Source organism: Staurois parvus, unplaced genomic scaffold (genome assembly GCF_062004578.1).
Source record: "Staurois parvus isolate SC_StPar_1 unplaced genomic scaffold, SC_StPar_1.0 ptg001051l, whole genome shotgun sequence".
Taxonomy (NCBI): Eukaryota; Metazoa; Chordata; class Amphibia; order Anura; family Ranidae; genus Staurois; species Staurois parvus.
In genome coordinates, this window is record NW_028318847.1 from 4,245,456 (window position 1) to 4,267,704 (window position 22,249).

At 46.0% G+C, this 22,249-nt stretch overlaps 1 non-coding gene across 1 annotated transcript; it reads left to right on the forward strand.

Moving 5' to 3' along the window:
* The first annotated feature begins 22,161 nt into the window (after positions 1-22,161).
* Positions 22,162-22,244, forward strand: TRNAL-CAG (transfer RNA leucine (anticodon CAG)). The gene has a single exon. It is a non-coding gene; the product is annotated as a tRNA-Leu (tRNA).
* Positions 22,245-22,249: the final 5 nt, after the last annotated feature.

Here is a 22,249-nt window from a genome sequence, read left to right on the forward strand (position 1 = left end):
GTGTTGCAGCCAGTGGCACAGGGAACATCTCACGAGTAGAAGGAAAAATGGATTCAATAAAATTTCAGCAAATTTTGAATGGTAACTTGATGCCATCTGTGAAAAAGCTGAAGTTAAAGAGAGGATGGCTTCTACAAATGGATAATGATCCTAAACACACCTCGAAATCCACGGGGGATTACATCAAGAGGCGTAAACTGAAGGTTTTGCCATGGCCTTCACAATCTCCTGACCTCAACATAATTGAAAATCTATGGATAGACCTTAAAAGAGCAGTGCGTGACAAACATCCCAGAAATCTCAAAGAACTGGAAGACTTTTGTAAGGAAGAATGGGCAAAGATACCTCAAACAAGAATTGAAAGACTCTTGGCTGGCTACAAAAAGCGTTTACAAGTTGTGATACTTGCCAAAGGGGGCAGTACAAGATATTAACTCTGCAGGGTGCCCAAACTTTTGCAGACGCCATTTTTTTGTTTTCTGTTATTTTGAAAGTGTAAATGATGGAAATAAAATCTAACTTTTGTTGACATATTATAAGAATGTCTAATCTGTAATTTGATGCCTTTTGGAGATTTTTCCATCTTTCCATGGCTTCTTTATGCACATTAATACAAATTTTTAGCTGGGGTGCCCAAACTTTCGATCCCCACTGTAGGTGCTGTTAATTCTTAGTGGCACCTTCACCCATGTTGCAGGCACACATGTATTAGTGCCTTGGGGCTGAGAAGGATCTGAAGAAGAGGCTTTACCCATGAAACACATAAGCTGGTTTGGATCCTGGATGGCATCTCTCTGGCATTGGAACACTCTGGGTCTGACTAACCATTGTGCCACGAGTTAGTGGCTTGATATGCTGTGAACCTGCATGGTTTGTGTGTATGATTTTTAATAAAGTACCCAAGGGATAATGCACTAGGCCAGAAAGCCCTTTTTTGGCTGTGTTTTCGCAGTTGCTCTTTGGATTACCCCACTCGTTAAAGGGCAGCCATGTTTGTTCTATCCCTGGGTGGTGTCTCAAAGGAAGCACACATGAGAATTTGTCCCTAGTCCACTCCCACTCATGCGCAGGAGCAGGGGCGGACTGACAACTCATGGGGCCGCCGGGTAATAGGGGATCATATTGCCCGTGTCCTTGTCCAAACTCAAAAAAGCCTATGAGAAAGGTACCAGGGGCATCCCATGGGGCCCCCTACTGACCCCAGGCCCACGGGCAGTGCCCGAGTTTCCAAATGGTCAGTCCGCCCCTGCACAGGAGGTCTTTTACACTTTGCTCAGAAGGCGGCATAAGTGTTCTGAGGAAGCTTTTAGTTGGCTGCAGAGGTGGATGTGCAGTTTATCCACTTGCCGAGCCATCACAGTAAATATACTGCAGTGGGGCACCACCTCATCCCTTTAAAACTGAACACATTAATTACACAGGTTCTGAGACTAATGTAATGCAGATAAGGCATTAAATGAGTTTAATTACCACGTTAATTAGCCACAGAACCTGTGTAACTATATATGTGTTTGGATTTAAAGGGATGAGGTGGCAACCCTAAGGGGTGTGCTGCGCTTTCCTAACCTGAAGCAGGCACAATGTCGTATTTGTACGTCATTTCCCTGCACGTGCCAACCCGCCGCAGTAAGGGATGAAGTGGCAACTCTTTCGCCCTTCCTGTGTCTGCCAAACTCTCTGGCATACCACCCATTACTGTAGTCTGCTCCTTCTTCCTTTGATTGCCCCCTTAGCAAGCCAGCTGCTAAGGGGGATATTGTGTGTGCTCACTCCTGATCCAGGCTGTGTGCGCCCATAAACAATTCCCCTCCTCATAGGAGTTTGAATGACAGCCTCAGGAGCCTATGGATGCTCTCAGAGTCTCCCGTGAAAGCAGAAGAGAGTGGAAAGCAGTGTTTCAGCCAGGGCAGGGCTGCATTTGTGAAAGGAGGCAGGTAAGTGTTTATGGATGGTGGGGGTAGGATAGCTAATGGGGAGTTTTTTACCTTAATGCAGAGAATGTGTTAAAGTTAAACACAATTTTGGCTTTAGAATCACTATAAATATATAAATAAGTTTGTTTGCAAGCACCATTCCCTTTTGTGTGAGTTATTTCCCATTGTATGCTTGATGGGGTGAAGCCACTACCCTTTGGAACCCTATGTTTCCCACCTATGCTCTTATGCCAATTCTAAAACTACAGTCAGAACAAAAGGTAATGTTTCTAATCCTTTGCCTCTTCAGAGAGGCTTCTGGCTATCAGGCTTCAGACCTCTCAGCATAACAAGAGACTGATGCTAGAAGCATAGTAATAAAGAATGCTTCTATTTGTAAATATCTTGTTATGTTGCATTGATGCTACTCCCTTTCTACACCAATACCTAGGCCTTAACAGATGAGTTTGAACAATACTCTAGCTTGCACTCTATCCTGCTGCTTCTCATACTACAATACAAACCACCTTGCATTGGGTGTCCCAGTCAAAATATCGTTTAGTCAATGCTTCTTACCCAATATATATATATACGGCTACAATCACCTCATACCCAATATATGAATCCAGACTTGGATCCTGTCAATATTCAGCTCAATGCTGTTCCTCATCTAAACTCATGCAATCTCTATTAGGCAGGCTTAACCTATTTAAAATCATATTTATTGACATTCACCCACCTGGATTCTCCTTAACAAGCCCAGCGTGCATTCTTATTGGCATCCAAGCAGCAAAGACTATCCCTAAAACTACTTGAAAAGTAAAGTAATGGTGGCTGGTCTATTACGCAGTCCTTACCAACCTGCCCTTTAAAGGTCCTTGCTCTGCAATGGGCATAACCTGGGATACAAGGTGACATTGCAAGGGATAATCTTCTGCCTGGCCAATGATTCCCATGCACTCTACTTTGAGGGAATTATTTATATTCCTTACCCCACCCCACCCAAAAATGGTCTGTGACATGAAAATAGCATAGAGCAGGGGTCGATAGATCAGGTAGATCAGCATTATGGGTGCCCTCAAAGGGCCAGTTGTATCTGTAAGATTAGATGTCAAGAGCACCCCCCACAACTTCTGTCTTTTTTTATGCCCCATGGTCCATTGCTTTTTTTTTTTTATTTTTTCCTGAAGTACAGCATTAGATAAATAACACTTGTCACAACCTTTTATCATATTTTTTTAGTTCCGTTCTAGTTCTGTTACCCTTTTTGTTTCTCACAGCAGTTGTCTTTGAAAAGGAGGACTGCATAAATTATGATAAATAAAGCCCGAAAAATAAAGCATTGAACTCACTGAACTCATTGTCAGCTCAGTGTAAAATAACATAAAAAAATAACAGCTGAGAGCAAAAATGCTCACTCCAATCCAGTTTTTATGAATGGAGTGGCCCTTAGATTGTTGGGTGCAATTGGACATGCTGGCAGCATCTGATCACCCTGTGACAAAGATTTCAAAAAGGAAAAGTATAAACTGCTTTTTTTTGGTGGTTTTGTACTAACTACTAGAGTAGAGTTCTCCAAACTGCAGCCTGCAATCCAGATGTGCCCCTTTGCTTGCCTTTATCTGGACCTCTAGGCACTATTCCTCCTACTGATATGAGGTGCCATTCCTTTCACAGACAACAACGAGGCACTTTCTTCCACTGACACCAATAATGGGGAACAGTCTACATTCTTTTCTGATCATAAGGGAAAGTTACATAGTCTGGCTGAAAAAAAGACACAAGTCCGTCCAGTTCAACCATAAAAAAAGTTATAATCCTACACCCACAGTAGATCCAGAGGAAGGCAAAAAAACCCAGCAAAGCAGGATTCAATTTGCTCCTGCAGAGAAAAAAAATGCCTTCCTGATCCCCCGAGAGGCAATCGGATATTCCCTGGATCAACTTTACCTATAAATGTTTGTAAGCAGTTATATTCTGTGTATCTAAGAAAGAATCCAGGCCTTTTTTAAAGCAATCCACTGAGCTGGCCAGAACCAACTCTTGAGGGAGTCTATTCTACATTCTCACAGCTCTTACTGTGAAGAAACCTTTCCATATTTGGAGATTACATTTCTTTTCCTCCAGACGTAAAGATATATGTAACATGTTCTAATAGAATAAATAGAATAGAAAATAACAGTATAGAATGAAAGAGAATTGAATCGAATATAAAAACAATAAAACAAAATAGAAATAATATAAACAATTTGAGTTTCGAATAGAATTTGAATTTGCATGCCGATTTGATACTTGATCGATTTCGGTTGAATTGAATTCAATTTGACCCATTTTGGAAATTTCAAATTGAACTTTACAATGAATAAACTTAACAAATTTCAAAAAACAAATGAAATGAATTTAACTAAACAAAATTATTTAAAGAACAAATCAAAACAATTTTTTTTCGTTCTGCACATTTCTACTCACGGATTTTCTGCTATCTCTCTCTCATATAGACATAATTAATAGGATAAATTAACCTTTGTAGCATGTTACATTTAGGGTGGAACATGCAACCTCTTACAGCTCCTGCCTCCTCTTCCCCTGACCCCGCCATCCCAGTGTCATCTGGTGGGGGATCTTCACCCACACCAGCTGTCACAATTTAAAACCATAAAAAAATACAAATTTTTTTTTTACCTTCAAAAATATGTGAATTTAATATTTTTTTATAAAAGGTGAACTTTAAAGAATGTGTTACTCCAACATTTCATATTCCTGATATGTGCCTCCTGTACTTGTATGAAAAAGGTATCCTGTTCTCTTTGTATTGCTTCCTTTGTGTGAAATCCCAGGCACTCATGCCAGTCCCTCTACTTTCCTATTAAAAATTTACTACACTAAGCATGAGAGAACATCCATCTAAGCGTGGCCGGTTTTCTGGTTGTGCTGGGAACTCAGCCTGCTCTCCTACAGTGATTAAAGGAGAAATACATACAGTCAGGTCCATAAATATTGGGACATCGACACAATTCTAACATTTTTGGCTCTATACACCACCACAATGGATTTGAAATGAAACGAACAAGATGTGCTTTAACTGCAGACTGTCCGCTTTAATTTGAGGGTATTTACATCCAAATCAGGTGAACGGTGAAGGAATTACAACAGTTTGCATATGTGCCTCCCACTTTTTAAGGGACCAAAAGTTTTGGGACAATTGGCTTCTCAGCTGTTCCATGGCCAGGTGTGTGTTATTCCCTCATTATCCCAATTACAATGAACAGATAAAAGGTCCAGAGTTCATTTCAAGTGTGCTGTTTGCATTTGGAATCTGTTGCTGTCAACTCTCAAGATGAGATCCAAAGAGCTGTCACTATCAGTGAAGCAAGCCATCATTAGGCTGAAAAAACAAAACAAACCCATTCGAGAGATAGAAAAAACATTAGGCGTGGCCAAAACAACTGTTTGGAACATTCTTAAAAAGAAGGAACGCACCGGGGAGCTCAGCAACACCAAAAGACCCAGAAGACCACGGAAAACAACTGTGGTGGATAACCAAAGAATTCTTTCCCTGGTGAAGAAAACACCCTTCACAACAGTTGGCCAGATCAGGAACACTCTCCAGGAGGTAGGTGTATGTGTGTCAAAGTCAACAATCAAGAGAAGACTTCACCAGAGTGAATACAGAGGGTTCACCACAAGATGTAAACCATTGGTGAGCCTCAAAAACAGGAAGGCCAGATTAGAGTTTGCCAAACGACATCTAAAAAAGCCTTCACAGTTCTGGAACAACATCCTATGGACAGATGAGACCGAGATCAACTTGTACCAGAGTGATGCGAAGAGAAGAGTATGGAAAAGGAAAGTTACTGCTCATGATCCTAAGCATACCACCTCATCAGTGAAGCATGGTGGTGGTAGTGTCATGGCATGGGCATGTATGGCTGCCAATGGAACTGGTTTTCCTGTATTTATTGATGATGTGACTGCTGACAAAAGCAGCCGGATGAATTGTGAAGTGTTTCGGGCAATATTATCTGCTCATATTCAGGCAAATGCTTCACAACTCATTGGACGCCGCTTCACAGTGCAGATGGACAATGACCCAAAGCAGACTGCAAAAGCAACCAAAGAGTTTTTTAAGGGAAAGAAGTGGAATGTTATGCAATGGCCAAGTCAATCACCTGACCTTTATCCGATTGAGCATGCATTTCACTTGCTGAAGACAAAACTGAAGGGAAAATGTCCCAAGAACAAGCAGGAACTGAAGACAGTTGCAGTAGAGGCCTGGCAGAGCATCACCAGGGATGAAACCCAGCGTCTGGTGATGTCTATGCGTTCCAGACTTCAGGCTGTCATTGACTGCAAAGGATTTGCAACCAAGTATTAAAAAGTGAAAGTTTGATTTATGATTATTATTCTGTCCCATTACTTTTGGTCCCTTAAAAAGTGGGAGGCACATATGCAAACTGTTGTAATTCCTACACTGTTCACCTGATTTGGATGTAAATACCCTCAAATTAAATCTGACAGTCTTCAGTTAAAGCACATCTTGTTTGTTTCATTTCAAATCCATTGTGGTGATGTATAGAGCCAAAAATGTTAGAATTGTGTCCATGTCCCAATATTTATGGACCTGACTGTATAGTCAAAGCTTTTTGGAATGTACTTCTTCTGTGGATCACAGGAGTGCAATTCATTCTAAACTCTTATGACCTGTTTTCAGCTGACAGCGGAATGAAGTCTGCTGTAAGCTGCTGTCACTCAGGATCCACCCCGGAGTCTGCAGTGGTACCTGGCTCAGGCTCTCAGTGAAATGCTGAGAGCCTGAGCTAGCCGCTCCCTCCACCTCCACAGCCCAGCGCTTCAGTGAGGGTGGGGGGAAGGAGCAGAGCAAAGAGTGGTTACTGACAGTCCCGTTCTCTGCTCAAAGTGGCTGCGAGAACTCAGTGATCACTGTGTTCTCATCCTTAGAGCCGGCGAGGAACAGGTGCAGCATCGGACCAATGCTGCATTTACCTAAGTAAGTACAAAGAGGTAAAACTTGTGCTGACATGCCTCCCCATACACAGTCATTCACTGGGAAGACCAGTGCCTTGCTATTTCTCTGTCCCTAGCTCTCTGACTTCCTTATGCAGTTGAGAACAGAGGGTATGTGATCACTTATAAAAAAAAAAAAAAAAGGAAAAGGGTATTTATAATATTTTTCATATCTATTGTAACACCTTGCATTACAGGTGAAACTCTAAAAATTAGAATATTGTGCAAAAGTTCATTTATTTCAGTAATACAACTTAAAAGGTGAAACTAATATATGCGATAGACTCATTACATGCAAGGCAAGATAGTTCAAGCTGTGATTTGTCATTGTGATGATTATGGCTTACAGCTCATGAAAACCCCAAATCCACAATCTCAGAAAATTAGAATATTACATGCAATCAATAACACAAGGATTGTACATAGAACAATATCAGACCTCTGAAAAGTATAAGCATGCATATGTACTCAGTACTTGGTTTGGGCCCCTTTTGCAGCAATTACTTCCTCAATGCGGCGTGGCATGGAAGCTATCAGCCTGTGGCACTGCAGAGGTGTTATGGAAGACCAGGATGCTTCAATAGCGGCCTCCAGCTCTTCCTCATTGTTCGGTCTCATGTCTCTCATCTTTCTCTTGGCAATGCCCCATAGATTCTCTATGGGGTTCAAGTCAGGCGAGTTTGCTGGCCAATCAAGTACAGTAATCCCACGGTCATTGAACCAGGTTTTGGTGCTTTTGGCAGTGTGGGCAGGTGCCAAGTGCTGCTGGAAAATGAAGTCAGCATCCCCATAAAGCTCGTCTGCGGAAGGAAGCATGAAGTGCTCCAAAATCCCCTGGTAGACGGCTGCGTTGACCCTGGACTTAATGAAGCACAGTGGACCAACACCAGCAGATGACATGGCTCCCCAAATCAACACAGACTGTGGAAACTTCACACTGGACTTCAAGCATCTTGTAGTGTGTGCCTCTCCATTCTTCCTCCATACTCTGGGTCCTTGGTTTCCAAATGAGATGCAAAAGTTGCTCTCATCAGAAAAGAGGACTTTGGACCACTGAGCAACAGACCAGGTTTGTTTTTCTTTAGCCCAGGTAAGATGCTTCTGATGTTGTTTGTTGTTCAGGAGCAGCTTGCCAAGAGGAATACGACATTTGAAGCCCATGTCCAGTATCCATCTGTGTGTGGTGGCTCTTGATGCACTGACTCCAGCCTCAGTCCACTCCTTGTGAATGTCCCCAACACTTTTGAATGGCCTTTTCCTGACAATCCCCTCCAGGCTGCGGTCATCCCTGCTGCTCGTGTACCTTTTTCTTCCACACTTTTCCCTTCCACATAACTTTCTATTAATGTGCTTTGATACAGCACTTTGGGAACATCCAACTTCTTTTGCAATTACCTTTTGAGGCTTTCCCTCCTTATGAAGGGTGTCAAGGATGGTTTTCTGCACAACTGTCAGGTCAGCGGTCTTTCCCATGATTGTGATTCCTACTGAACCAGACTGAGAGACCATTTAAAAGGCTCAGGAACCCTTTGCAGGTGTTATGGCTTAATTAGCTGATTAGAGTGGGACACTTTGAGCCTAGAATATTGCACCTTTTCACAATATTCTAATTTTCTGAGATTGTGGACTTGGGGTTTTCATGAGGTCCGATATTGTTCTATGTACAATCCTTGTTTTATTGATTGCATGTAATATTCTAATTTTCTGAGATTGTGGATTTGGCGGTTTCATGAGCTGTAAGCCATAATCATCACAATTATGACAAATCACGGCTTGAACTATCTTGCTTTGCATGTAATGAGTCTATCTCATATATTAGTTTCACCTTTTAAGTTGCTGTTAGGTGCCGCCTGGCAGTGTCTCTAGCAGCCCACAGCATGGATTTCCTCAGGGCGCAGGGTCTAAGTCCCAGCCTGCTATTCACCAGGGCCCCTCATGGTGGGGATGGACTTGGTGCAGACTGGAACCTGGTCGCGACCCCCGAGTGCGTCCGGCTGTGGTAGAGAGTACTGGCAGGGGAGTGCAGGAACGGAGTCTGATGGGAAGAGGCAGGCAGACTTACTAAAGGTGATCCGTGCAGGATGGATGGATCGTCGGGTGAAGTAAGCATAGTCAGACAGGCTGGGTCGGTATCCTGCGGCAGCGTGGTACAGGAGGATCAAGCAGAGAATGGTCGGGGTCACAAGCCAGGTTCAGCAGGTAGCGGGCAGCGCGGTACCAGGGATCTGGCAGAAGAATGGTCAGGCAAGCCAGGGGTTAATTAGGAGAAGTCAGCAGGATCAGGAACAAGCAGAGGTTGGCAACGGATAACACAGGAATGCAAATCAGGAACAGAACAGGTAAAACCAAACGGCAACTTGACATACCTGTTCCACGTTTAAATAGCCCACCCCGCGCTGTCATTGGTGCTGGGCGCATGTCCGCGATCGTGATTGCGCATGCGCAAACACCGCCGCTGCCGTGCACGCCCAGGTCCCGTCGCTCGTCCGCTAGTGAGGACTGGTGTTCTGCGCATGCGCCGCCCGGCGCGACGCTGCAGAGCACCAGCGTCCTGACATTGCCCCCACCCCTACGGGCAGCCGCCGGGTGCCCAATTGTTCTCTCTTGTGTGGATGGTTATCAAAAAAATCCCGAATCAGCCTAGGGGTATGAACGTTCTGGACAGGTTCCCATGAATTCTCTTCCGGGCCATACCCCTTCCACTTAATGAGAAACTGGGTATGGCCTCCCCTCTTCCTACAGTCTAGAATTGTCTCAGTTTCAAATTCTTCCTCCCCATCAACGTTTATGGCCTCTGGAGGCCTAGATCTCTGGTTCGGGAATGGGTCCGGTGCCGCGGGTTTTAACAGGGATACATGAAATACCGGGTGAATTTTAAAAGACTCAGGAAGTATAAGCTCGTACGCCACCTCATTAATCTTCTGTTTCACCTTAAATGGGCCCAAAAATCTTGGTCCCAATTTCCTTAATGGGCATGTCATCTTTAGGTTTGTTGTGGCCAACCAGACCTGATCCCCCGGGTGCAGAACAAGCTCACCTCTTCTTTTCTTATCAAAAGCTTTCTTACTGCCCTCCTGGGCCTTCCGGATTGCCTCTTGTAGGACCCTATTGTTTGTTGAAAAAAATTGCAGCAAGTCTTGTGTAGCTGGCACCGACATTTCTGGAATCGTGTCCGGTAAAAAAGTCGGGTGGAACCCATAATTGGCAAAAAATGGAGATTGCTGAATAGCCGCGTGGTTTGCGTTATTATAAGCAAATTCGGCTAGTGGTAAAAGAGTTAGCCAATCATCCTGAAGAAATGATGTATAGCATCGGAGATACTGTTCCAAGGTTTGGTTAGTATGTTCCGTCTGTCCATTGGTCTGTGAATGGTATGCTGAGGAAAGTGATAACTTGATTCCCAAGGTTTCGCATAGAGCCTTCCAAAATTTTGAGGTGAACTGGACTCCTCTATCTGAAACGATATCCTTTGGGATTCCATGGAGTCTCACCACCTCTTTCACAAAAATTTGGGCTGTCTCCGCAGCAGATGGTGTGTTCTTAAGAGGCAGAAAATGGGCCATCTTGGATAGGCGGTCCACAATCACAAAAATGGCGGTATGGTCCACGATAAAATCAATAGAAATAATTTCCCATGGTCTGTTAGGTACGGGTAAAGGGCGCAACAGCCCCCAAGCCTTGTTCCTGGAAGGCTTATTCCTTTGACAGACCACGCAGGTCTTCTTGTAAGCCTCGCAATCCTTCGACATGCTGGAACAGATGCGCACTTACCCGTCTTCACCGGAGAGGAACGTACCATGTGGCCCGCTTCTCCACAGTAGAGGCACAGGTTGTTGCGACGGCGTCTCTGGCGTTTTTAAGGTGTTAGGGAGGGACGAGCTAGCCCCACTTGCATTGGTTCAGGTGGACCTAGAGCTTCTGGGCTGCAATCCCCTGTAGGGCTACTGGACTGCCCTGAAACACGGGGTAACATCCATGCAGGCCTCAGACCATGACCTGACCTTTCCATCCTGCGCTCCCGTAAGCGTCGATAGATCTGGATAGCCAGGGTAATGAGGTCTTCTAGCGTGGCTGGTATGCCTACCCTGGCTAGTTCGTCCTTTAAGGACTCGGATAGGCCTATGCAGAACTGATTGCGCAAGGCCGCATCGTTCCACTGCGTGTCTCCCATCCAACGCCTGAATTCCGCTGCATATTCCTCCGCCGGCCTACGACCCTGTCTGAGAGCCTGAAGGGCCGACTCGGCTGATGCTGCTCGCTCGGGATCATCGTACAGAAGGCCCACCGCTTCGAAAAATACTGACACTGACTCCAGCTGCAGTGGTTGCTGGGTTTCCAATAACTGATGGGCCCATTCTTGAGGTTCGTCCAGTAACAGGGAAATGACGAACCCCACCTTCACGGATTCTGTGGCGAATGTGCGTGGCTGCAGCCTGAAGTACAGCTGGCAGGCATTGCGGAATGCTCTGAACTTCGTGCGATTCCCGTTGAATCACTCCGGTATAGGAACATATGGTTCTGGCATAGGTGTAGGCCCTGCCGGACCGACCGGGATTCCGGGAGTACTGCCAGCCACGGGTGAGGTACCCGGGTCTTGAGGTGCCGAAATGGCGGTGGTCAAGGTCTGGACCCGACCGTCCAGATGGGTGTAGCCCTCCTGCAGTGTCTTTACCGCCTGAGTTAGAGCCGCCAGGTGTTGACACATTTCCTCCAGTGGGGATGGTCCTCTTCCAGGCTCCGACATTTTGGCCATTTGGTACTGTTAGGTGCCGCCTGGCAGTGTCTCTAGCAGCCCACAGCACGCATTTCCTCAGGGCGCGGGGTCTAAGTCCCAGCCTGCTATTCACCAGGGCCCCTCATGGTGGGGATGGACTTGGTGCAGACTGGAACCAGGTCGCGACCCCCGAGTGCGTCCGGCTATGGTAGAGAGTACTGGCAGGGGAGTGCAGGAACGGAGTCTGATGAGAAGAGGCAGGCAGACTTACTAAAGGTGATCCGTGCGGGATGGATGGATCGTTGGGTGAAGTAAGCGTAGTCAGACAGGCCGGGTCGGTATCGTGCGGGCAGCGTGGAGGATCAAGCAGAGAATGGTCGGGGTCACAAGCCAGGTTCAGCAGGTAGCGGGCAGCGCGGTACCAGGGATCAGGCAGAAGAATGGTCAGGCAAGCCAGGGGTTAATCAGGAGAAGTCAGCAGGATCAGGAACAAGCAAAGGTCGGCAACGGATAACACAGGAACGCAAATCAGGAACAGAACAGGTAAGACCAAAAGGCAAATTGACATACCTGTTCCACGTTTAAATAGCCCGCCCCGCACTGTCATTGGTGCTGGGCGCGTGTCCGCGATCGCGAGTGCGCATGCGCGAACACCGCCGCTGCTGTGCATGCCCAGGTCCCGTTGCTCGTCCGCTAGTGAGGACTGGTGTTCTGCACATGCGCCGCCCGGCGCGACCCTGCAGAGCACCAGCGTCCTGACAGTTGCATTACTGAAATAAATGAACTTTTGCACAATATTCTTATTTTTAAAGTTTCACCTGTAATACTGGTTGCAGGATATTAAGCGAACACAAGATAGAATCATATTAGTGTCTCCTTTCAAGTCTCTTCTAACTTCAAAGGAATGTGCTTCCTCAGACTAGCTCACTACCTTTTTAGGAGGAGTCAACCTCTGCTAAAGTCTGCTTCTGCCCCTTTCTAGAGTCTCAGTAAATCTTTGCCTTCATCCTTTGGCCTGAAGAGATTTCACTTAAGTTCAACATTACTTCAAGAATGAGTTGTTTTTTTTTCTGAGATTTCACCATCTAGAGGGAAACTTGCTTTCACACAAAGAAGGCTCTGAATCTTAATATGCACCAACTAGGGCCCCATCGAGCATGCAGAAGATTGGACACTTTGGTGAAAAGCAACAATGTCCTTTTTGCATGTATTTTAACAAAAGACTTCAGCTCCAGAGTTAAACCCAGTCACCAGTAACTGAGAGCCCAAAGCGAGTTAGCCTGACAGTTTGGTAGTTTCTCCCGGCTCACTTTGGTAGAGATATCTCAGAGGCTGGGACTGATGTTAAATTTTGATCCTGTAGGAAAATTGGGAGGTGCTTAACCACTAGGGGACAACCCACAGTACATTTACTGTGACAAGGCAGCCCCTGTGCGTAGGATCATGTATATAAACGTGGTCTGCATTTTCAGGTAGGGGGTACGCGACCACCCTACCGGCACTGCCGATCGTGGCCCAGGGAGTCATTCACCAGGTCCCAGCCGGAGATTACCCGCCGGAGTCCAGTGATTGCCGGCAAACACCGACAGGGAGAACGACTGCATTGTTTACAATGCAGCTCTCCTCCCTGTCAATTTGGGCACACTGCTCGGGATGGCTGAGCACAGCCGTCCCGATCAGTGTGCTTACAGTGAAGCACACACCCCCCCGACCCCTAGGAAAACACTCCCATCACACAGTTAACCCTTTGATTGCCTCTCATTGTTAACCCCTTCCTCCCCAGTGCCATTAGTACAGTGTCAGTGCTTTTTTTTTTAGCACTGATCACTGTATTGATGTCACTGGGGATGTCAGTGACCCCAAGTCAGTTCCCCCCCAGTGTCTGAATGTCCGCTGCAGTCCCACCATAGGTTGCTGATCGCCATCATAGGTTGCTGATCGCCGCCTAAGTTGCTGATCGCCGCTATTAGTATATAAAAAAACAAAAATCCAGTATCTAGATCGCCATTTGTAAGCGCTATAACTTTCAAGTAAACCAATTAATTTACACGTATTGGGATTTTTTTCAGCAAAGACATGTCGCAGAATATATGGGTGCGCAAAATTGCATATATATACATGACTCGCGCTCCCGTGGTTTTCGTGCCCCTCCCAGATAGCGTCAGATTGCACGTCTGTACACCAGTAATCACATTTAACCCCTTGATTTCCAGGAACATGCTCATACACAATAAACCTCCATTGCTTGTATAGTGTCTGAATGGATCAATATCATTGATCAGATCAGCACTATACCAGCGTTCACTTTAGTATAGTGTCCCCAAAAACACAGCGTTAGTGGGATCAGCCCTGCCAGCACCTGCGTTTAGCCCCTACGCTTGCCCCCCCTTCTCCCCCAGCAAGTGCAGTGTCAGTAGGTCACTATCACTTGATACATTGCACACAAAACCGCAGTGTTCGCAGAATCAGGCCTGATCTCTGTTAGCACTTGCCAGTAAATTTTGACGACTCTCAATTGCAGCAGAGTGCCAGTACTAGTGCCGCTCTACCTTTTGGTGAACTGGCGAGCACCAGCGGCCTAGTATATCCTGGTCTTTCACATACCAACACTGCAGTATCACTTGGTGAGGTGGTGAGTCCCATAAGTGCAGTACAAGCTGGTGCGCTGGGGAGCACAAGTAATGTCCCGCAACCACCAAGAATTCGCACACAGTCCCGTAGAGCTACTAGTATCCTTCTGGATGTGCTTGCAAATCCCGATTGGCAGCCCACATATTCTGCAGCACCCGTACTTCCCCCATTCACTGTCCAATCTGGTGGAAACAGCAAATTTAACTATTCCCCTTGATTTTTTTTGGAGCTGTTTTTCAAGAGAATATCTGTATGCATTGATTGTGCAATTTATGTGCACAACAATTTATTACCGAAAACCCAAGTTCAAACCTTGGCAGACCATTCGCATGGAAACCCATTACGGTTTCAGAATTTAAATTTTTTTTTTGGGCCTAACCCTTAACATGGGCATTACTAAAAAATGAATTATGGTTGTATTGGTCCACAGACCCGATTCATCATATGCCCGTGTTCTCTGCTGCCATGGCCAAGCATATTATGAGATGAGAGTATAATGTGTTTTATGCATTTCAATGACAATACACTCTGTCGTCCTCGGCGTAACCCTGAATTTGACCGGCTCCACAAAATTTGGCCCCTCGTAAATCACCTTAACCAAAAATTTGCAGATGTCTATACTCCCCAGCAAATCATCTGCGTTTGATGAGTCCCTCATTTCCCCAGCAAGCGTGCCAGATATGGGGTCAAGATGTAGAAGACCCGTGAGAGGGCAACAGGCTATACATATACGTTTGGATTTACGAGAGAAAAGAGAAAAAGAAAAGTCATGTGGAGCCCCCCGGATGCCCAGACTACATGGGAAGTAGTGGCAACATAGTTTGGGACTTGGTGTCATCCTTTTTCCATATGGGGTACCACTTATTGCCACAAGTTTTTGGAAAATTAAGAAAAGAAAAAAAAAAATATGTTTTTGTTTTTTATTTTATATTTCAAAACCTTGGGAGAATAAAATAGATCAAAATTCCCACCATGCCTCTTTTCAAATTCCATGGGGTGTCTACTTTCCAAAAAGGGCTGTGGGGGGGTTTGATGCCATCCTGGCATTTCAGGGCCTCCGAAACTGTGATAGGCAGTGAGGAAGTGAAATGAGGAAATTACGCACCTTCAGGCTTTCAAAGTGGTCATTGGATTTCAGGCTCGGGTGTGTGTCTAGGCTCCCAAAAAGTCTCACACATGTGGTATCCCCATACTTGGTAGAAGTAGCAGAATGTATTTTTGGGTGTAATTCCACATATACCCATGGCTTGTGTGAGAAATATATAATTTAAATGACAACTTTGTGTAAAATAAAACAAAAAAAAAATGAAAAAAAATGTTTTTGTCATTTTCCAGAAACTTGCGGGAAAAAAAAAATCTTCCATGGACTCAATATGCCTCTCAGCAGATAGCTTAGGGTGTCTACTTTCCAAAAAGGGGTCATTTGGGGGTGTTTGTACTATCCTGGTATTTTAGCACCTCAAGGAATGTGATGGGCAGTCAGAAAGTAAAAGCAGTGTAAATTCCATTATCTATACCATAGTTTGTTGATGCTATAACTTTCACATAAAGCAATCAATATACACTTATTGGGATTTTTTTTGCCAAAAACATGTAGCAGAATACATTTTGGCCTAAATTTATAACTAACTTTGAGTTTACTATATATTTTTTATAGCCGAAAGTATAGTTTTTCTTCAAAATTTTTGGTCTTTTTTTGTTTATAGTGCAAAAAATAAAAAGCGCACAGAAGATCAAATACCACTGAAAGAAAGCTCTATTTGTGTGGAAAAATGGAAGTAAATTTAGTTTGGGTACAGCATTGCATGATTGCGCAATTATCAGTTGAATTAGTGCAGTGCCGAGTAGGAAAAAGAGGCCTGGTCATTAAGGGGGGTAAATCCTCAGGAGGGCAAGTGGTTAATGTGATACTGTGTTACAATACTTTGTTGAACCTTCTAGAGCAGTGGTTCTCAACCTTCCTAATGCCGCGACCCTTTAATACAGTTCCTCATGTTGTGGTGACCCCCAACCATAAAATGATTTTCGTTGCTACTTCATAACTGTAATTTTGCAGTGGGAGGAGTAGTGCCACGTCATTGGTGATAGTGGGAGGAATAGTGTCCCATCACTGATGTCAATGGGAGGAATGGTGCCCCATCACTGGTGTCAGTGGTGGGAATAGTGTCCCATCATTGGTGTCAGTGGGAGGAATAGTGCCCTATCATTGGTGTCAGTGGGAGGAATAGTGCCCCATCATAGGTGTCAGTGGGGGGAATAGTGCCCCATCATTGGTGTCAGTGGGAGGAATAGTGCCCCATCATTGGTGTCAGTGGGAGGAATAGTGCCCCAACATTGGTGTCAGTGGGAGGAATAGTGCCCCATCATTGGTGTCAGTGGGAGGAATAGTGCCCCATCATTGGTGTCAGTGGGAGGAATAGTGCCCCATCATTGGTGTCATTGGGAGGAATAGTGCCCCATCATAGGTGTCAGTGGGGGGAATAGTGCTCCATCATTGGTGCCAGTGAGAGGAACAGTGCCCCATCATTGGTGCCAGTGGGAGGAACAGTGCCCCATCATAGGTGTCAGTGGGGGGAACAGTGCCCCATCATTGGTGTCAGTGGGGGGAATAGTGCCCCATCACTGGTGTCAGTGGGAGGAATAGTGCCCCATCACTGGTGTCAGTGGGAGGAATAGTGTCCCATCACTGGTGTCAGTGGGAGGAATAGTGTCCCATCACTGGTGTCAGTGGGAGGAAAAGTGTCCCATCACTGGTATCAGTGAAAGGAATAGTGCCCCATCACTGGTGTCAGTGGGGGGAGGAATAGTGCCCCATCGTTGGTGTCAGTGGGGGGAGGAATAGTGCCCCATCGTTGGTGTCAGTGGGGGGAGGAATAGTGCCCCATCGTTGGTGTCAGTGGGGGGAGGAATAGTGCCCCATCGTTGGTGTCAGTGGGGGGAAGAATAGTGCCCCATCATTGGTGTCAGTGGGAGGAATAGTGCCCCATCATTGGTGTCAGTGGGAGGAATAGTGCCCCATCATTGGTGTCAGTGGGAGGAATAGTGCCCCATCATTGATGTCAGTGGGAGGAATAGTGCCCCATCATTGGTGTCATTGGGAGGAATAGTGCCCCATCATAGGTGTCAGTGGGGGGAATAGTGCCCCATCATTGGTGCCAGTGGGAGGAATAGTGCCCCATCATAGATGTCAGTGGGAGGAATAGTGCCCCATCATTGGTGTCATTGGGAGGAATAGTGCCCCATCATTGGTGTCAGTGGGAGGAATAGTGCCCCATCATTGGTGTCATTGGGAGGAATAGTGCCCCATCATAGGTGTCAGTGGGGGGAATAGTGCCCCATCATTGGTGCCAGTGGGAGGAACAGTGCCCCATCATTGGTGCCAGTGGAACAGTGCCCCATCATAGGTGTCAGTGGGGGGAACTGTGCCCCATCATTGGTGTCAGTGGGAGGAATAGTGCCCCATCACTGGTGTCAGTGGGAGGAATAGTGTCCCATCACTGATGTCAGTGGGAGGAAAAGTGTCCCATCACTGGTGTCAGTGGGGGAGGAATAGTGCCCCATCGTTAGTGTCAGTGGGGGGAGGAATAGTGCCCCATCGTTGGTGTCAGTGGGGGGAGGAATAGTGCCCCATCGTTGGTGTCAGTGGGGGGAGGAATAGTGCCCCATCGTTGGTGTCAGTGGGGGGAGGAATTGTGCCCCATCGTTGGTGTCAGTGGGGGGAGGAATAGTGCCCCATCGTTGGTGTCAGTGGGGGGAGGAATAGTGCCCCATCGTTGGTGTCAGTGGGTGGAGGAATAGTGCCCCATCGTTGGTGTCAGTGGGGGGAGGAATAGTGCCCCATCGTTGGTGTCAGTGGGGGGAGGAATAGTGCCCCATCGTTGGTGTCAGTGGGGGGAGGAATAGTGCCCCATCGTTGGTGTCAGTGGGGGGAGGAATAGTGCCCCATCGTTGGTGTCAGTGGGGGGAGGAATAGTGCCCCATCGTTGGTGTCAGTGGGAGGAGGAATAGTGCCCCATCATTGGTATTAGTGACACCAATGATGGGGCACTATTCCTCCCACTGACACCAATGATACTTACCTTGCTGACCCCTGCTCCAGCCTGGGCTCGCTCTCTCCCTCTCCCATGGTACAGACACTTACCGGTCAGCTGTCTTCCTTCTCCGGCCGCTCTCCTCCTCTTCACTCGCTCGATCTTCGCGGTGCCGCTCGGCTCCTCCTCTCCAAGCTCCACCTCCTCGTCGGTGATTGGCCGCCTGTGTGCATCGCCTGAGCTACAGTTCCGGCGGCCAATCACCGGCGAGGATTGATCCCCGAGGTGTGTCCAGATGACAGGGGCGGCATGTCATCCCGCCCACACCTGGAGACGGATAGAGGAGCGGTGTCTCGGTTCCTAAGACCATCGGAAATATATGTTTTCCGATGGTCTTAGGCGACCCCTGTGAAAGGGTCGTTCGACCCCCAAAGGGGTCGCGACCCACAGGTTGAGAACCACTGTTCTAGAGCATTTAACTCTTATTTCATGCACATCTACTGATTTATTTTTGTTATCTCTTTATATTCTGACCTCAATACAACCAGTATACTTTTTCACCCTATACAGGTGAAACTCGAAAAATTAGAATATCGTGCAAAAGTTCATTTATTTCAGTAATGCAACTTAAAAGGTGAAACTAATATATGCGATAGACTCATTACATGCAAAGCAAGATAGTTCAAGCCGTGATTTGTCATAATTGTGATGATTATGGCTTACAGCTCATGAAAACCCCAAATCCACAATCTCAGAAAATTAGAATATTACATGCAATCAATAAAACAAGGATTGTACATAGAACAATATCGGACCTCTGAAAAGTATAAGCATGCATATGTACTCTGTACTTGGTTTGGGCCCCTTTTGCAGCAATTACTTCCTCAATGCGGCCTGGCATAGAAGCTATCAGTCTGTGGCACTGCTGAGGTGTTATGGAAGACCAGGATGCTTCAATAGCGGCCTTCAGCTCTTCTGCATTGTTCGGTCTCATGTCTCTCATCTTTCTCTCGGCAATTTCCCATAGATTCTCTATGGGTTTCAGGTCAGGCGAGTTTGCTGGCCAATCAAGCACAGTAATCCCATGGTCATTGAACCAAGTTTTGGTGCTTTTGGCAGTGTGGGCAGGTGCCAAGTCCTGCTGGAAAATGAAGTCAGCATCCCCATAAAGCTCGTCTGCGGAAGGAAGCATGAAGTGCTCCAAAATCTCCTGGTAGACGGCTGCGTTGACCCTGGACTTAATGAAGCACAGTGGACCAACACCAGCAGATGACATGGCTCCCCAAATCAACACAGACTGTGGAAACTTCACACTGGACTTCAAGCATCTTGCAGTGTGTGCCTCTGCATTCTTCCTCCATGCTCTGGGTCCTTGGTTTCCAAATGAGATGCAAATGTTGCTCTCATCAGAAAAGAGGACTTTGGACCACTGAGCAACAGACCAGGTCCGTTTTCCTTTAGCCCAGGTAAGATGCTTCTGACGTTTGTTGTTCAGGAGCGGCTTGACAAGAGGAATACGACATTTGAAGCCCATGTCCAGGATCCGTCTGTGTGTGGTGGCTCTTGATGCACTGACTCCAGCCTCAGTCCACTCCCTGTGAAAGTCCCCAACACTTTTGAATGGCCTTTTCCTGACAATCCTCTCCAGGCTGCGGTCATCTCTGCTGCTTGTGCACCTTTTTCTTCCACACTTTTCCCTTCCACATAACTTTCTATTAATGTGCTTTTATATAGCACTTTGGGAACATCCAACTTCTTTTGCAATTACCTTTTGAGGCTTTCCCTCCATATGGAGGGTGTCAATGATGGTTTTCTGCACAACTGTCAGGACAGCAGTCTTTCCCGTGATTGTGATTCCTACTGAACCAGACTGAGAGACCATTTAAAGGCTAAGGAACCCTTTGCAGGTGTTATGGCTTAATTAGCTGATTAGAGTGGGACACTTTGAGCCTAGAATATTGCACCTTTTCACTATATTCTAATTTTCTGAGATTGTGGATTTGGGGTTTTCATGAGCTGTAAGCCGTAATCATCACAATTATAACAAATCACAGTTTGAACTATCTTGCTTTGCATGTTATGAGTCTATCTCATATATTAGTATCACCTTTTAAGTTGCATTACTGAAATAAATGAACTTTTGCACGATATTCTAATTTTTCGAGTTTCACATGTACTGTGTGTATTTATTTATGGTTCCAAGCTGGGGGGGGTCCTCCTGGTCAAATGTTTACAGTGGTGTCAGCAGGGGTTGAGTTTTCATAGCAGACTCAGGACAGACATGGAACCCAAAAATACTCAGCTGCCCTTAAGGGGGTAGCACTACACTATGCACAAGTGCTTTACCTCTCATTTCTATTTTAAACTGAATGGGTTGTTTTACAAGGTGAGGGTATATATGTACTTTGAAAATGAACTCTGGAGGGAAAAAAAAAATTCTTGCCATTTGTTATCTAAAAATCAATTACCTGTAATGATGGTGTCCTATTACTGGCTGCTGCATTTAGTAAAACTCTTAGACCAGGGGTCTCCAAACTTTCTAGACAAAGGACCAGTTTACTGTCCTTCAGACTTTAGGGGGGTGGGACTGTGGCCTTTGGGAGTAGAAAAGGTCCCATTGTCAGTGGGAAAAACAATGCCCCATTTTTAGGGGTTAGCGGGAGGAATTGTGCCTCATCAAATGTGTCAGTGAGAGCAAGTGTACCCCATCAGTGGGGTCACTGAGCCCCATTGTTGGTGTCATTGGTAGAAATTGTGACTCATCGTTCGCATCATTGGGAGGAATAGCACCCCATCATTGGTGTCATATGGAGGAATAATGCCCCATCATTGATGTCAGTAGGTGGAATTATGCCCCATCATTGGTGTCAGTGGGCCCCATCATTGGTGTAATTGGGAAGCATTGTGCCCCATCATTGTTGTCATTTGGAGGAATTTTGCTCCACCATTGGTGTCATTGGAAAGAATTGTGCCCCATCATTGGTGTCATTGGGAGGAATTGTGCCCCATCATTGGTGTCAATGGGGAGAATTTTGCCCCACTGTTGGTATCAGTGGATGAAATATTGCCCAAGGGCTGGATAAAAGCAAGCAAAGGGCCGCACCAGTTTGGAGACCACTGTCTTAGAATTGTTCACATGGGGCACATCAATGCGCACACCTGTGCAAGGCCATGTTTACCCACACAGAGATGTACAGGTGTTCGACGTATCCCTATGCAGGCAGCCCACTGATGTCAAATGGGACGCAATGGCGGCACAAATACAGTTGCCGCTGTCAGTTTGATATATCTGTGTGGGTGCAGATGCATGTCCCGGAACTAACAGTGTGTTCAGTTCCATGTACCAGTACAGATGTCAAATTGGGAGCAGCGTCTGATTTTGTGCAACCGCTGCATCCCAACTGACATCAATGGGTCTTCCTACACAGGGATACATGGAACACATGCACACCCCTGTGTGGGTGAATCGACTAGGTGACCCAAGCCGAAGTTTGACCCCCTCTCTTTCCCCCCAGCTTTCTGAGACACGCGTTTTTCATGTTTGTTGACAAATACACTAAAATAGGCCCTGCACCTTTTTTTGGCACTGAGCCTCATGCATTTTGTAAAGAACATTTTTCATACGTTTTGTTGTACAACAAAAAGCGCATCTCCTAGCCACATTTAGGGTGCTATTGAGAAACAATGGCATCGCAAGTGTGATGTGTGCTTCTGCACACGTTTCCAGAACGTGATGACGTGAATGGGGCCTCAAACAAGGAACTTCTGATAATTCCAGAATATAGATTTAGTACATTACAAAACCCAATGACTGGACCACAATACACAACTAGTCTTCACATAACTTGTCAGGATGGCCGAGCGGTCTAAGGCGCTGCGTTCAGGTCGCAGTCTCCTCTGGAGGCGTGGGTTCGAATCCCACTTCTGACAGTATT